The sequence below is a fragment of the Diceros bicornis genome, chromosome 33, assembly GCF_020826845.1.
Source record: "Diceros bicornis minor isolate mBicDic1 chromosome 33, mDicBic1.mat.cur, whole genome shotgun sequence".
Lineage (NCBI taxonomy): Eukaryota > Metazoa > Chordata > Mammalia > Perissodactyla > Rhinocerotidae > Diceros > Diceros bicornis.
This window is the reverse complement of record NC_080772.1, coordinates 33954101-33969486: the sequence shown is the minus strand read 5'-3', so window position 1 is coordinate 33969486 and position 15386 is coordinate 33954101. Positions and strand designations below refer to the sequence as shown.

Sequence of the window (15386 nt, the reverse complement as noted above, 5' to 3'; positions counted from 1 at the left end):
TGGCCAGCTGTTGTAATGCTCAGCTGCTTGTAGTTGTTGTGGGCCCTTCAGTCTCTTTATCAGGTGTGGGGAGCCCCAGCACAGTTGGCTGCAAGTTCTAATAGCACATTCCTATTGTATTATTTCTTTAAAGTGAGTAGGCCCCCAGTGTGGCAGATTGTTGGGCTCAGGGGCTTACAATTGCTATAAGCCTCCAGCCTTTAGGTCTCTTGTCAGCCTTCTGAGGATTGCAGCTGCGTGGGGCTGGCCTCAGGCACAGGAGCACCCAATTGTTTCAGGCTTTGGAAGGTGGGGCAAACCCCCTATGTTGGTCTTTGTGAAGCACAATTGTTCTTCATCTGACAAGCCCCACTGCCCACAGGTCAACACACACAGTCAACATAAGTCCTGCCCCATGTGCATTCCCCAACCTGCTGAAATGGACCCGGTCTCTCCAAGGTGGGAGCCCCACACACTCTACCACAGCTCCACACTCTCCACCTGCTCCTTGCACACGCCCTGCCCCACTGAATTGGGCCCAGTCGCCAGGTTGCAGAGAATCCAGTCACCAATCTATGCAGGCCTACAAGTTGCCCGAGGGCTTGTTGTTGGGTGAGGCCAGTCCCTAGGTTGGGCTGCCTGCCCTGGCTGAGCTGAATTAAATTGGTGCTCTAGTGATTGGGGCAGACCCTGGGCTAGCAGGCCTCAGGGAGAACTCCAATGGCCTCTGTGTCAGCACGCCCACACCACGCCACAACAACGGCAGCTGCCAATGTCCCAGTCCCTGGAGAGCTGTCACTTCTCACCCAGATGCACTCAGAGCCTATCAGGTGAGTCCCTTTTCACCAAAGCACTGTGAACCTTTCTTTCTGGTGATTTTAGGTTGCTTTCTGAAACAAGTGAATTTGTGCATGGGCCCTTTAAGAGCCAGTTTTAATTTCTTTGTGAACCAGTTTTTCTGGGGGTGCTCCCCAATGTTTTAGTGGCAGGCAAAGTCAGATATTATGCCACTCGTCTCTATTGTGCTGGGCCCACAAAATGCCCACAGTGGGGGCGCTCCCCGGCTCAGGGTCCTGCTCCTCCAGGGAGGGCTGCGTACCTGTGGGCTGCTCCCGGGCAACGGTGAAGTGCTGCAGCCTGTGAAGGCAGCGTTTTTTCTCTCCAGAAGGGAGTTTCTTCCTCTTCCTCCTTAACTTGGATTGTCATTTTTTGCAGGAGTTCCTCTTATCCAGTTTTCAGTTCTGTCTCAGGGGTGATTTTTCCACGAGTAGTTGTAAATTGGCTGTGTCCACGGGAGGAGGTGAGTTCAGAGTCTGCCCACGCCGCCATCTTGACTTCTCTCTGCTTTCATTATATTACTAGGTTTGTCAGTTGCATTTGACACAGTCATTCCATTATTCTATAAAAACACATTTTTCTCCACTTGGATTTTGAGAACCCCATGGCTCATTGTCCTCTTCACATTTAGTTAGTTTCTCCTTAGTTTTTTTTCCAGTTTCTCTTCATTTCCTGAATTTCTAAAATTTGAATGCCCACTACCAGTGTACTAACCAGAATTTGGAACTGACCTACCATTAGACCTCTAGGGAGAGTTTATAAACATTTGGCTGTTTGATTCCTGAAATCATCAGTGGTTTTTGCTGAATGAATTTGAGATCTCAGATATTTCTTGGTATACTATTGAAGAAAGATTTGAATATCTTAGATAGATAGGAATGGTATAGATTTATTATTTCTGACATATTAACCCCTCCCCTGTCTATGTCACATAAGAAGGCCAAAAGACATTACCTTGATCATGGCACTGATAACACATTAGAAAGGAGGTTACCGAGCAATGAGCTTGCTCTGCTGGCTGCAATCTGAGCCAACCAATCACAGTGAGTTAGGGATTGATAAAGGAAGCTTTAATTCAATTAGCTGGCACAATCAAGAAGATGGCAGACTAATGTCTCAAAAAAAAAGTCTTCAAGAATTACAGAATCATGAGGTAGTTGTTATATAGGGAAAGAGGGCAGTAAGCAGGGGGTTTAGAAATGTCGGCCTTCAGCCATGATGGACTCTAGGTTCTTTTCTTCTCTCAGTGATGATGAATATCTTGAAGGTTTGTTTCCTGCCTGTGGTCAGCCTGTTCCTGGAGAGAAACTCATAGAACAAAGTTTTAATTTATCAAGCTATAGGGGAGTACATACATAAGTGGAAGCCGTAAATCAGGACAGCATGTGAATTTTTTTAGAGTATGCAGAGCAGTGAATAGTCACATAGAGGAAGGGCTGGGGTCATTTAGCATGAGAAGATGGCCTCACTTATGTTCACTTGAAGAGGTGACACAATGCAATGAAAGATCATTGTAGTGACTGTCTGCTTTACACTATGGTCTTCCTGAAATGCTATTCCTGAATGAGATCCCTGTTTTCAATGGACAGCATGGGCTCCCAGAGTAGCAGGTTCAAGTGTAGGATGTATCATCTAGATTCCCAGTGGGTGTGGTTACCATAATAGAGAACAGGGTGAGAAAAATAGTCACAAAATTTGAACCATGGGGATCTGTGGCTGACTAATGACTACAGGTCTTTTAATCATCTGGGAAAACTGTTAAGGTCTTTGTTATCTGCAGGACAATAACTTCAGCAACACAAATCCTCTTTAACCAGGTGAATCAACCCAGCCCTGGCTTGGTATATAGGCACTGATCTGGGGACTGTTTCTTTGTTTGTTTTTTTCCTATCCCTTAAAGAGGGAAGGCTAGCAGCACTTTTATTTATTTGATTATTTTTTAATTGACAGATTTAGCAATATACCTTTACAGTGTTGGCTGAGGTTTATATCTAGATTCACAATAATTTTGTTCATAGAGACTTTGATCGCTTTAACCTCCCACAGGGCACCCCATTAGTTTTCTGTATCGATTATTTAAAATGACATGTTCAGGTGGATAGGAAGTCACAGTACTTCAGACTCCTTGTGAGGTTACTTTTGTCCCTAGGACAGGGAGATAAGCCACAAGAAAATTCAGACATGTGCTGTCTCAATTACTTTCTGAGTGTCCCTGCACAGTACGTTCTATATCTTGTATCTTCTTCAACTTGAAAGAAGCTAAATTTTTGGTGATTCTCTTTTCGTTTTAGAGCCAACGTATACCAAAGTTGGTCGCATTTCCCATGTGAACTGTACGTTGTAAGCTGTGGTAAATTCAAACTGATTAAGGCTGAAGTACAAGCAACAAAAGTACTTTGTCCTTAGGATCCATTGTTAAAACTTAGTGGGTGTGCAAATTGTGACATATGCACTCTGAGGCCAACTTAGATAGATTAATCACAGAAGCAGAATCTAGGCTTTTGTTGTTGCTGTTACTTGTTTTTGTTTTAATAAAGTCATGTTTTGTTGAGAAAATAACCATTTTTATATCTAGAGACAATTCCTGGTTTGCTATTGTGCCCATGTAGAAACTCTAACCTCACCCCCATCACTCAACAACCATATGCTCCAAGGTTCTCTCATTCATCAAACCATAAAATCAGGTGTGTTAGGCAGTTCTTCATAATCACGTGGAATTTTGTCTCAAGACTGGATCTGAACACCTATTGAGAGCTAAACTGCTAATATGTCAATTTCACTGCTTCCTCTCACATAACCCACATTTATGCAGAATTTTCATGGAAAATTCCTTATAACCTCCTGAAAGAGGTTAAGTGAACCTGGTTTACTGATGACTGTGTTTGATATGTTAGCAGCAGTAGGAAGGTAAGTACTGTAGTTATATAATGACTAACACACACAAAGGGCTCTCAGCAATAGTGGAGAAAATAAATCTTTCCTGTGAAGGAAATGTCTAACAGTATTCCCAATTTCAATATTAACTACAAGGAGAGGAGATTTAATGTAAGGACACTGGCTCAGTGCAGTGGCTAATGATTTTGACAGATTATCAGGGACTTGGAAAGAAAAGTCTTAGAGGATGAGCAGTAAGGAGATTTGGTCAAAAGGTATATGGATTCCCATTCGAAATGGACATAGAATACAAGGATGTTTTACTGAGCAAAAAATACCTTTGCAAAAAAGACATTCAAAGTCAGGTAGACAGGGTGTCATGCTCTGTGGCTATCAACAAAATTCTTGCCCTATAAACTGAGTGGTTATGACAGAAGGAACAGGGGTTGCATAGACTTAACCCAGATTATCACTCATCAATCTGACCTTGTTATTGCCACTGCTGGGTGCCCGTCTGTTTTGTATATATATACACACACATTTACATTTTCTAGAAAATTTGGAATAGACTATTTTTTACTGTACTACAGAGGTCAGTGATTTTACACCTGAGTCAAAAATTTCTAGAAAATATAAATGAGATTTTGACAAAACTAGAAGAGAAATGAATGTCAGTTAGAAATAATTGTGATAGTAATGAGCATTGGATAACATTTTTGGGGAGAGTTGAGTGTGACTGAATTTTTATTTGTGTGAGGAATACTCGCATCGTGTTAGGAAAGATCAGATTGTTATAGCCATTATGTGAACTTTTGAATAGTCAAAAGGCCAAATGTGTACTTACTAAAATTCAGTACTTATTGTAATGCCATCCTAGATTAATTTCTTCTACCACTGTTTCTGAAAATGCAGCAAATAGCATTTAAGATTTGCATATGACTTAATTTTTGTGGGGTTGACCATCTTGTGAGAAACTTGGAGGTGGAAGGGAGAAACGAGAAGGGGTAGTAGTTCACGGAGAAGGAGTCATTGGCTATCCTTTCAAGCACTGGGAGAGAGACATTAGGAACTACTGAGGGAGCAGTGATGAAGTTTTTAGCATTGGGCCCCTACTGTTATACGGCCAGGTGTTGGACCCCACTGGCAGTGATATTTCACTATAATATTCCTTCATAATGGATGGTATAGTACACTCTATGCATTGCCACCTAGAAACCCCTGTAGGGCTTCCAGGTATTGGGTGCTGTCAGCAGACATCTCTACTGGCAGCCCTCTCCAGGAATTGCCATCCATCTGCTGGAGAAAGCTACCTCTGCAACACGATGGCCCTTCCCAGGGGCAACCTGCTATTAAGCAGCTATTATATGGCTAGTCAATGTTGGGTTGTGAAGGGTCCTGCTACGTGTAAACGGCCATCCAAGCTTCATAGTCCTGAGGGAATTGGCTGAGGTTGTGATATGTCACCACCTGCCTTCTTTCTCTGCTCAAACCATGGTTCCTAAACTTCACTTCACTTCTATGTCAATCCTAGAAGTCCTTCCCAATTAATTTACTGCCTGCTCATCACTATCTCAACCTGGGTAACCTGACCTGTCACTGGTGGGTATTTTCTTGCACTGTTTCTGATTGTGTCTTATCCAAGCCCAGTTCTTTGGCCTTCTTAGATATTTTTAAGTTACATTATATATTTTAGTATATAATGTATAAATTTAATGTAATATATATAGAATTTTAATATATATTTTATACATTTAATAATATATCACATACTTTAATTGTCTTTGCTTAAACTTGAAAGTGCAGGTTCTGTTATATGAAAGTATGAACAATGACAGTATACTATCAAAATTTCCCCCTTTGACTTTTGTACAGCACATAGATATCATTTTTATTTTATCTTTCAGAAATATTTAAATTTATATTTAAAAAATATGATATCCTGAGTTGTATGTTTCTGTATCTTCATGCAAATAATATATATATATGTGTGTGTATATACACATATATACATACATATCACAATATAATGTCTATATTTTCAATGGGGGCAAAAAATTGAACATTGCATAGTGAAAATGCAGAGTTTTATTGAAAAATGCATTTGCATAGCCCTCTCTGTTGTTCTGTTAAAATTACGTTCTTTTCTAATCCCACTCATTATTGTCACATGTAGGATTTTCAAAGATGCCTGAGGTATCTTATTGTAACTACAACACTGTTGGTTCCAAAGACAGGCTATTTAAATTGGCTCTGGGCAAATCACCAGCTAGAAGTCACCATTAAGAGTTCTTGTTGTTAATGATGCTTTGTTCTAGAGTTGTAAGCTGTAAAAGGAAGCATCCTTCAATATAGATTTTTAGTTCAGGTCATTTGTCCTTGTTTGTTTTCTAGTTGTATAAATTGGTAATGGGATGTGAAAAAGAAAGGACATTTAAAACAGAAATAAATATTTCTATCTATGTGTAACTTTTAAAAACCACATGTTTTGGGCAGTCATTTGTTACATTTCAAACTTTTATGTTACTCTTTCAGCTAGGCATTAACTTTTGGGTTCAAAATACAAAAGTTAATGGCTTGCAGAAGGATAACATGCAGCTAATGAAAATTGTAGACACTTTGACATGTAGATAGCTGGGGACAGGTTCTAACACCTGAGGTGGTTACTTTGATGCAGATCTTTCATGAGAACATCTTAATATACTCATTTGGATAAGAAGACATTTTCTATAGCTGAAAGTATAAAATACTAAATGTTTTACCTATTTTCATTTCCACTTAATTTATTAAACATCATACCAAACTCTGAAGTGAGGATCAGTCTTACTGTAAAGTGGTGTTGAAATGAGTGCGTTACTGGGCACAAACACAGGTTCCTTTACTCACCACACAGAGAGAGACCAAGATAAAAACAGGAACACCAGGCTTATGGTAAGGAAAGAGTTCTATCAAAAGGCAGCCAGACGAGGAGATGGAAGTTAGTTAGAACTCAGATCCATCTCCTCTAAGGAAAATAGGTAAGGGGTTTTATTTGAGATTTTAGGTAGGAGAGGGGAGCACGCAGCCTTGCTGGTCAGCGCTTTCCCACCAGCCAGCAGCCCTGTGAGGCTGCTTGCAGGGAGGAGGATGGCGAGATAAGGGAACCCGCAAGTGGGTGCCCTTTGTTGTCTGTCTCCATGACGAATAGTGGATTTTGGCACCAGGAAGCCAAGGAGCTGGGGTCTGGGAAGCCTCAGCTTCTTGATATTCCCTGGATATCAGTGTCCCTGTAATAAAACTCCAAAGGACATATAACTTGTCAAAATGTTAGCATGAGGCCACCTGGGCTCTAACAATTTGTAACTTTTATTTGCCTTGTGATGTTCAGGGATACAAAGGTTTAAAAAACCAATATTTACATATGAATATAACTTAGAGAAGCAGAGAAAAGGGATGAGTGCTTTTGGTTTTAACCCCATATATGCCAGGTTTACCATAGGGGAACTGATATCAGGGCCAGCATCAAGTACAGAATGAAATGTAAATTCAGCATATCTGAAAGACAAATATTCAGGACTTGTATGTATATAACACCTAGCTTTTTAAGAAAAGGGCATCAATTTTTCTAAGCATACTATCTGCTCAATTTTCTAAGAGTCATTTGAATTTTGAAGAGTTATTTCTCAAATTCTCAGATTTCTTCCTTAAAGTCAAATTTTAAATTGCTAAACATATTTCTCTGCTAAATAATTATATATGTTCTCTTTTCCATTAACAAATCTAGAGGTTGAGTGTCTCCTTTTGCTGTAAACTGTCTAATTGTGTTAATCTTACCAATTGGGTCAATAAAATACAGAGACAAGGAATGATGGAGAAGATATTTCATCCATAATATGATTCCTTATTCTTTTTTCCACAGTATAGACTAAATCCTATAATATTTTCTAAGACTTAAAGTGACACTCAGTTTTATGGAGATATATACTATCTAGATATTTCTTTAATAATAGTTTTAGAGATTAAGTATTATGGAAGCTACCTCAGTTATAAATAGACTTTACAAATATGTTTCTTTTTTCTTTCTTTTCTGCTTTTGCAAGGGTAAATGAGTCATGTGAGGTTCTGTTCAAGACCTCTTCCTGGACAGGGAGATTATCAAATGGTACGTATGTTACTACAAAAGTAAAAACTTCTGAGAAGAAAATTACTAAATTCTTCAAAGAAAATTTGAATTTAGACTGCCCATTTATTGGCCTGAGATTTTTGTCTCTGAGTAAAAAAAAGAACGGTTTTGCTATTTTTTCCATAATGACATATAAAATAAGGGGAAGGCTAACATGGAGGAGGACTGGGCACTAGGAAAGGATTGTTGTTTTTCTACTCTATCCATCAGGAAGGAGCATTACTCAACTTGTTTTCTCCCCAACCCCACCTTGCCCATTGCTGTACCACTGGGCTCCATTGAACCTTCCCCAGTCATGAGTACAAAATCAGACTGGATAATCATTTGTTTTTGGAAAGTTACTAAGCCATTGAGCCAGCAAAGTGATTGATGCTGTTGAGATGTAAAGAGAAGGCCAAGGGAGAGAGGAAATGCCAGGTTTTGGTGTGAGGCATGAATAGTTTACATTTTTATCATGTGATGTAGCATGGATACATGCTTACCATGGGCTGAAATGACACAAAGGAAAGTTTTAGAGACTTAAAGCATCATAGATATTTTTAAAAGGCCTCCTTTTGGATGTAGAAATCCCAGATCTAAAAGGTTGTTGGTGGCTTCACCCATGGTGAAGACTAAGGGGGAAAAGAGATGGAAGACTTGAGTTAGATATCCCTTACCTGGAGGTACAGCTGGAAGAGGTCCTCTTAGAGACTAATGAAGAATCAATACTATCTCCCTTGAGAGAGCCAGCATTTGGATCCCTTACCACAGGATAAATAATGAAAGCCAGTGTTGGACAGATTAATTGTAATCACCCGAGGAGCAGAACACTGTCTCCCCACTGCTGATGTAGGACTGTTCAAATAAGAAAGGAGCAGTTATTAGCAAGTAAATGGAGGATGGCTACCTACCCATGGGGTCTCTCACAAGGAAACGTCTAACTGTCTTCCCACACGGACACCAGTGTAGTAAATGCAGGAAAGGATGACAGTGATCATGTTGACTCTACCATAGGTCACTATAACCTCAAGCCCACCCTCCCCTGGAAGTATAGAAAAGAATGAAATATGAAATAAAGTTTTAAAGTGATCAGTACTAATTATTAAGGACCTGAATAAGACTAGTTAACAAATAAAAATGAGAGAAAGACAAAAATGTTACTGAATAGGATTGATATATCATCAAAGGAACCTGATATCCAGTGAGACAGATGAATTGGACATAGAAATATGACAGCTATTCTTGAGAAAAATAAAACTATATCATCTATATATTTTAGGATCTGTGATTCCTCATTCAACCTGTTGTACAAGTCAAAATACTTGTATAAAGATAAAATCAAGCAATACAGAAAAGGATAAAGTGCTGGTTATCCTAAATCAGAGAAGGTGTAGAGATGAAATAAGGTCATTGATGTCAGTTGTACACATTTCTCAATGATTCAAAAAGTTTTAAAAATATATTATGACAGTGCTATTTTGACATGGGTTCGTAAAATCTATAAATCAAAAATGGATCAGTCTTAATAGCTGTATCAAAATACTATATTTTACAAAAGGACATAATTCTTTGCTCAAGAAGTTTACCCTAACAGGCTGGTCTACCCATGCCCTCAATTGTGAGTTACATGTTGCAGAGTAGCCTACCTAACAGACATTCTCCTCCTCTTCTTCTTTCTGTTAGATCCCACTACTCACAGTATAGGCTTAAAGTGTAAGCACTTGTAGGTTAGCATAAATTTTGACCCAGTACTGGAAAATTAGACCTAAGGAAGTCTGCTGAAGACGGTGAGGTAAAGAGTTGCCTTCCTAATTATAGGAGATGCACAGAAATGATGGCCCCCTCCTTTAAATGTATACTGTTGCTTATTATTTTGGATGACTGGAATGATGGCAGAAAGTTTTTGATCATGGGGGGGACAAACAAGGGGCTAAGTTAACGTGCTGAGAATGGTAAAGGGACAAAAAATACTTCAGTATTTATGGAATTGTTGAGTCACTGACTTAGCAAATCCTGCAACTGCCTTATCTCCTGGTACTTTGTTTATTCATCCATTCTTCTGGCCCTATGCTAGATACTGGGGAAGGAGCAGTGAAAAGAATGTACCAAATCTTGTGAAGGAATGGAGATAATAAACACACACGTAAATATATATTAACATGATATTATGAAGAATGTCATGATAAAAATAGCAAGAAGGTGAATGAGGATTAAAGACAGTGAGGGCGGGGACAGTAGTAAAAGATAAGCCTAGAGTGGTAGCAGAAGGCTAGATTATTTAAATTCTTTGTAGTACATGGTAAAAACCTTAGGTTTTACCCTCAATTACATAAAAAGCTATTGCACCCATGACTAGCAAGAAGAGTGACAGGGACTAACTTGGGTTATAGGGATCGTTGTGACTGATATTGTGAGAACAAATTGTAGAGGGCTATTGCATGAGCAGGGAGACTAGTTGGAAAGCTGTTGCAACAGTCCAGGTGAGAGCTGATGGTGGGTTACATCTACTAGGGTGGGAGCAGTGGAGGAGCTAAGAACAACGTAATTTCTGAACATATTTCTATGAAAAGTGGATGAGAATTGCAGATAGATTAGTTGTAAATTTCAAAGAAGAATTTTGTCTTGAACATCTGAACTGAAAGTGTTAGCTACTGGAAAAGACTGGGGGAGGAGTAGCTTTTAGCAATTTAGGTGTGTTAAATTTGAGGGTGTAAAGTAAAAATCCCAGGGAAGATTTCAAGTAGGAGGTTACTTATTTGAGTCTGAAGTACAAAGATGATATTAGGGATGGAGATGTAAATTTGAGGGTAGCCAATGTGTGAGTGGTATTTATTCTCAGGGAATTGAGTAATATCACTGAAGGAATGATTATAGAAAACAAGACAAAAGGAAAAAACATCTAAGGGCTGATCTTGGGGACAGTAGTGTTTGCAATTGAAGGGGAGAAAGACTATCCTCTACCCACTATGGGTCCTTTCTGGCTGGGCTACAAATTAAATTGACATGAGACTGAATAGCAGGAGAAAAATCAAACAAAGCTTTATAACATGTATACATGGGAGAGACCCAGAAAAAGTGGGTAACTCGACAAAATGGTGGAGGTTCACTTCTTAAATACTATCTTCAGCTAAACACAAAGGAGGATGTTGGGGGTAGGGGGAGTCAGTTATGGGAGATTACCAGAAAAGCACAGTAAACAAGAGTAAGGTTATTATGCAGATTTAAAGCTTCACCTTCCTCACTGATAAGTCTCTAGAGATGAGGTCATAACTCCTTCTTTCCAGTACAGAGAGCGAGATACCTTTACAAATGGAGATTTCCCTTACAAATGTAAATGTTTGGTAAACGTAACTTTGATAAGAATGGGCTTAGCAAGGACCCTCCCAGTCTATTGAAACTCAGAGTTATCTATGGTGATGGCCTGTCCTAAGGACAGGCCTTCTACCTTAAATCCTTTTAGGCAGTTAGTGAGGGGAGGTTGAAGTTTCTTTCAGAGTCTTCTGAGCCTTTATTGTCTTCAGAACAAAATAATCTTGCACACCAGAGCAGCACAAGTTGGGGTGACCTGCCATGAACTCCATCACAGTGTTGAGGAAGAACCAGAAAAGGAGGCTCAGAAGGAGTGGCCAGTGAGGTAGAAAGCATTTCAAGAGAAAGAATGATGACTTAGAAGCTAAGAGAAAAAAATATTTAAAGAATGAAGGAGTAGTTACCTGTGTCAAATACTGCTGGTGTTTTGAGCAAATTGAGGTCTGAGAACTACTGCTTTGTTGATGTGAAGATTATTAGTGACCTTCATCAGCACAGTTTCATTTGACTGGTGGGGAGAAAAACCTGACTGGAGTGTTCCTAAGAGATAGTCAGAGGATAAGGAAACAAGACAGAGATATAGACAACATCCTATAACAATTTTGCTATTGTAGCATGGTAATGAATGAGGAGAAGCCAGAGGGTGGTATGGGAACAATAAAACTTTTTGTTTGAGATGATAAATAATAGAGTATGTTTGAACACTGTTGAGCATGATCAAATAGAGAGGGAATCATTAAAGATTCAGGAGAGGGGTTAATTTTATGAATAATGTCATTGAGTAGGCAAAAGAGGATGTATTTAGTGTCTTGATGGAAGGATAGATATTATAAAGGATAATAGACAGTTTATCCGCTGTAATGGGCCAGAAAGTAGGGCATGTAGGTATACATGCAGGCAGATGAGTATTGTGGTTTTGTAAAACAATCAATCATGTTTTAATTTAAGCTACATTTAGTTGATGTTTTGTTACAGTTTAAATTATGTTAAACCACATATCCCTCAAGGTCAGGGGTTATTTCATGGCTATCTTTGCATTCCCAAAATCTTCTTGAAAGATTGGCATTTAGTTGGTTCTCAATAAGCACATTGTGAATGAATGCGTGAATTCATGTACTAAATGATAGAATGAGTGGAAATTTGGTATGTTTAAATTAGGCTGCATTATAAAAAGAAAGAGAGACAATTGCGGTTCTGTGCAGGTAAAGTTTTCATAAACCAAAGAAAATAAGCAATTTAACCTAAATTGGCCATTTTACATGGAGACCAAGAGTTATCTAGTCCTTCCCTTGAGAGTTTGATAAAGATATTAATGATGATGATAATCACAATGTTAAAATAAATTAAAAAATTAGTGTTGGTGAGAGTGATGATGAAGATGAAAATGCTGTTGGTTAAAGCTAGTTTTTATTGTTTAAAGCACTCTGCTAGATGGTTAATATTCAATATCTTAATCTCCACCACCACATTATTTATTATGACATAATAACATTATCTTCATTCTACAAATTAGAATAGTAACTGAGGGATAAATAGGGTAATTAATCTTCCCAGGATCATCTCACAGCTATAAGTTGGTAAAGTAGTAAACACAGGGGGGGTTTTGTTTTTGTTTTAACCAAAATAAGTTCTCTTAATCATTGCTTAACTACTTCAGTTTGAATTTTTATTTTCTAACAGGAGTTTTACTGAACCAACCTTTAACAAAACAATCTTTTTTGATAAATTTAAGGTGATCTTTCTTCAATTCCAAATTTTCATCTAGCTATGAAGTTGAATAGCCTTGAGATTTCTTTCAGAGTTTTACCCATTTTAACTCAACCAACTTGTAATTGGATATATTTGTTTTTTCACCAAGAAAAAGAACTTGCATTCTTCCTTTTCTTTGATCATGCAGATTTGCTCCTAAGGACTAGAATCCTCAGTTGTTTCTATTGTGACTGTCAGAGTCTAATTCTCTTCATTCTAGAAAATAGGTATTATAGAATCAGGGTAGGAGAAGGATAAACTCGAAATAGGTCAGGTAAAATTTTCACTGTAATTGTATGTTAATTTTTTCAAAATCTGTTTTGTGTATATGTGCATGCATGTGAGTATTTATGGCCTAGGTGAATAAATATTGAAGTGTTTTGGTGAAGGAGCTATGTGTAATTGATGCTTTATTGCTTGTTTATATTTGACTTTGAGTAACACCTCAGCTGTTGGATGTATGCTGTTTATTTTTGTAGTGTTAATTTGACTTCATTCTTTGATATAATATCTCCTGTATGTATTGTCAGATTGTAGAACAAAAAAGAACTATGTGAAAATCATCAGGCAAGATGCCTGACTAGAGTCTGGCATTTCACATTTCACAAACTGTTATCTGATTCCTTCCAGCTTCCCTCACCTCTCATGAGTGTGAAGACTGGCGCTAATTGTCATTGACTTTGGCAGGCTATGGAGAATGTCCAGTTACAGTGAGTAAACAAGAAATCTAGAACTCCCCTTGCCAATTAAAGAGAGCATTCCCAGAAAGAAAGGGTTGTAGCAAATATTTGGGAGTTACAGTAAAAAAATATTCAATAAGTCTTCTTGTAAATAGAGAATTTCTTATTCCATATCATCAGTATCATACTTTGGCTTAAATAAATAAAAAACAAACTATATCTCTAAGTCACAGTGGCAAATACATACACTCCCTCCCTGTTAATTCTAGGTTCAAAAGGACACTCAAGATTCACCAGGTTCAGATGAAACTCACAGTATTCAAGAGGTCTCATAATTGGGCCCGGCCCGTGGCTTAGCGGTTAAGTGCGCACGCTCCGCTACTGGCGGCCCATTTCGGATCCCTGGCGCGCACAGATGCACCGCTTCTCTGGTCGTACTGAGGCCAAGTCCCACATGCAGCAATTAGAAGGATGTGCAACTATGACATACAACTATCTGCTGGGCCTTTGGGGGGAAAAAAAAAAAAGGAGGAGGATGGGCAATAGATGTTAGCTCAGAGCGGATCTTCCTCAGCAAAAAGAGGAGGATTAGCATGGATGTTAGCTCAGGGCTGATCTTCCTCACACACGCACAAAAAAAAGAGGTCTCATAATAAATATTAATACATCTTCTATTTCTATCCCTGATTTTATTTTTTTTTACATAAGCCTATATCCTTTTGTGTTTGCATTTTTGCCAATTGCAAATTGGGACAAATAACCTATAACATGTAAAACTACCAAGGAGCTTTGAATGTAATTTGGTATTGTGAATATCAGTGTTTTCCAATTAAAAAAGACATAACAGAAAACTTTCCAGAAATGTTTCCAACCTATACCATTTTCATCTTGACTGCTCATGCAGTGACATTTAATGCCTATTAATTTTTGATAAAAATGAACACTCAGGTCTAGTTTTTTACTTTTTTTAAACTTGCAAATATCTTTATTTAAAATCATATTTACTACTACTTCTGAGAGTCATTCCAATCCGGAAAGCCATGACAGAGTAGTTATCAGAGCTATAACATTAAACTCATGACCAAAATAAAAGCAAATATTAACAACAGCACAAAAAAGCAAACAATCACATTATTATCTCTGGGTTCTTATAACTTAGTAAACAAAATTCTTGAGAAACTATAAATGCCTGATAACATTGTGTTAGCTGCCTTCTTATTTGCTTTCTCATCACCTCTAGTTGGAAATGGAGTATTGATCTTACATTTTCCTAATTATTTGCAGGTTGATACTTTTCACCACCCAATAATCTCCAATTAGATGCTGTTATTGTTCATCAAAAACCACGTGGGAGGGGCCTGCTTTATAAAAAGTAGATTTTAATGAAATTTTGAAAAGATTTTTAGTTGAAGATCTTGGGTTCCCCACAATCCCCACTATTTACAGAATTGAGAGAGCAAGAATGGGAAAGGATAGAGCATCTTGCAGTTGGTTTAGGTTGTTCCTTCCCTCTACTTCCATATCTTCCCTCTATAATTCTAAACAGGCAAACCACCTTTTTTTTTGACCCTTATCTTAACACTAAACACAAAAATTAAGTTGAAATGTTTTAAATACTTAAATGTAAGATGTGAAATCATAAAACACTTAGAAGAAAACAGGGAAAAACTCCTTGACACGGGTCTTGGCAGTGATTTTTTGGATATGACACCAAAAGCACAGGCAACAAAAGTAAAAATAAACAAGTGAGGCTACAGTGAACCTCTTTCTTTGATGTGAGAGAAAATCCCATTACCACCAAAAAATCTTGAAAGAGGTTA

The 15386-nt window shown here is 38.2% G+C and overlaps 1 long non-coding RNA gene across 1 annotated transcript; it reads left to right on the top strand.

Moving 5' to 3' along the window:
- Positions 1-1195: 1195 nt before the first annotated feature.
- LOC131396680 (uncharacterized) lies at positions 1196-13576 on the top strand. Its single transcript, XR_009216612.1, has 3 exons — positions 1196-1279; positions 7767-7828; positions 13517-13576. It is a non-coding gene; the product is annotated as an uncharacterized LOC131396680 (long non-coding RNA).
- Positions 13577-15386: the final 1810 nt, after the last annotated feature.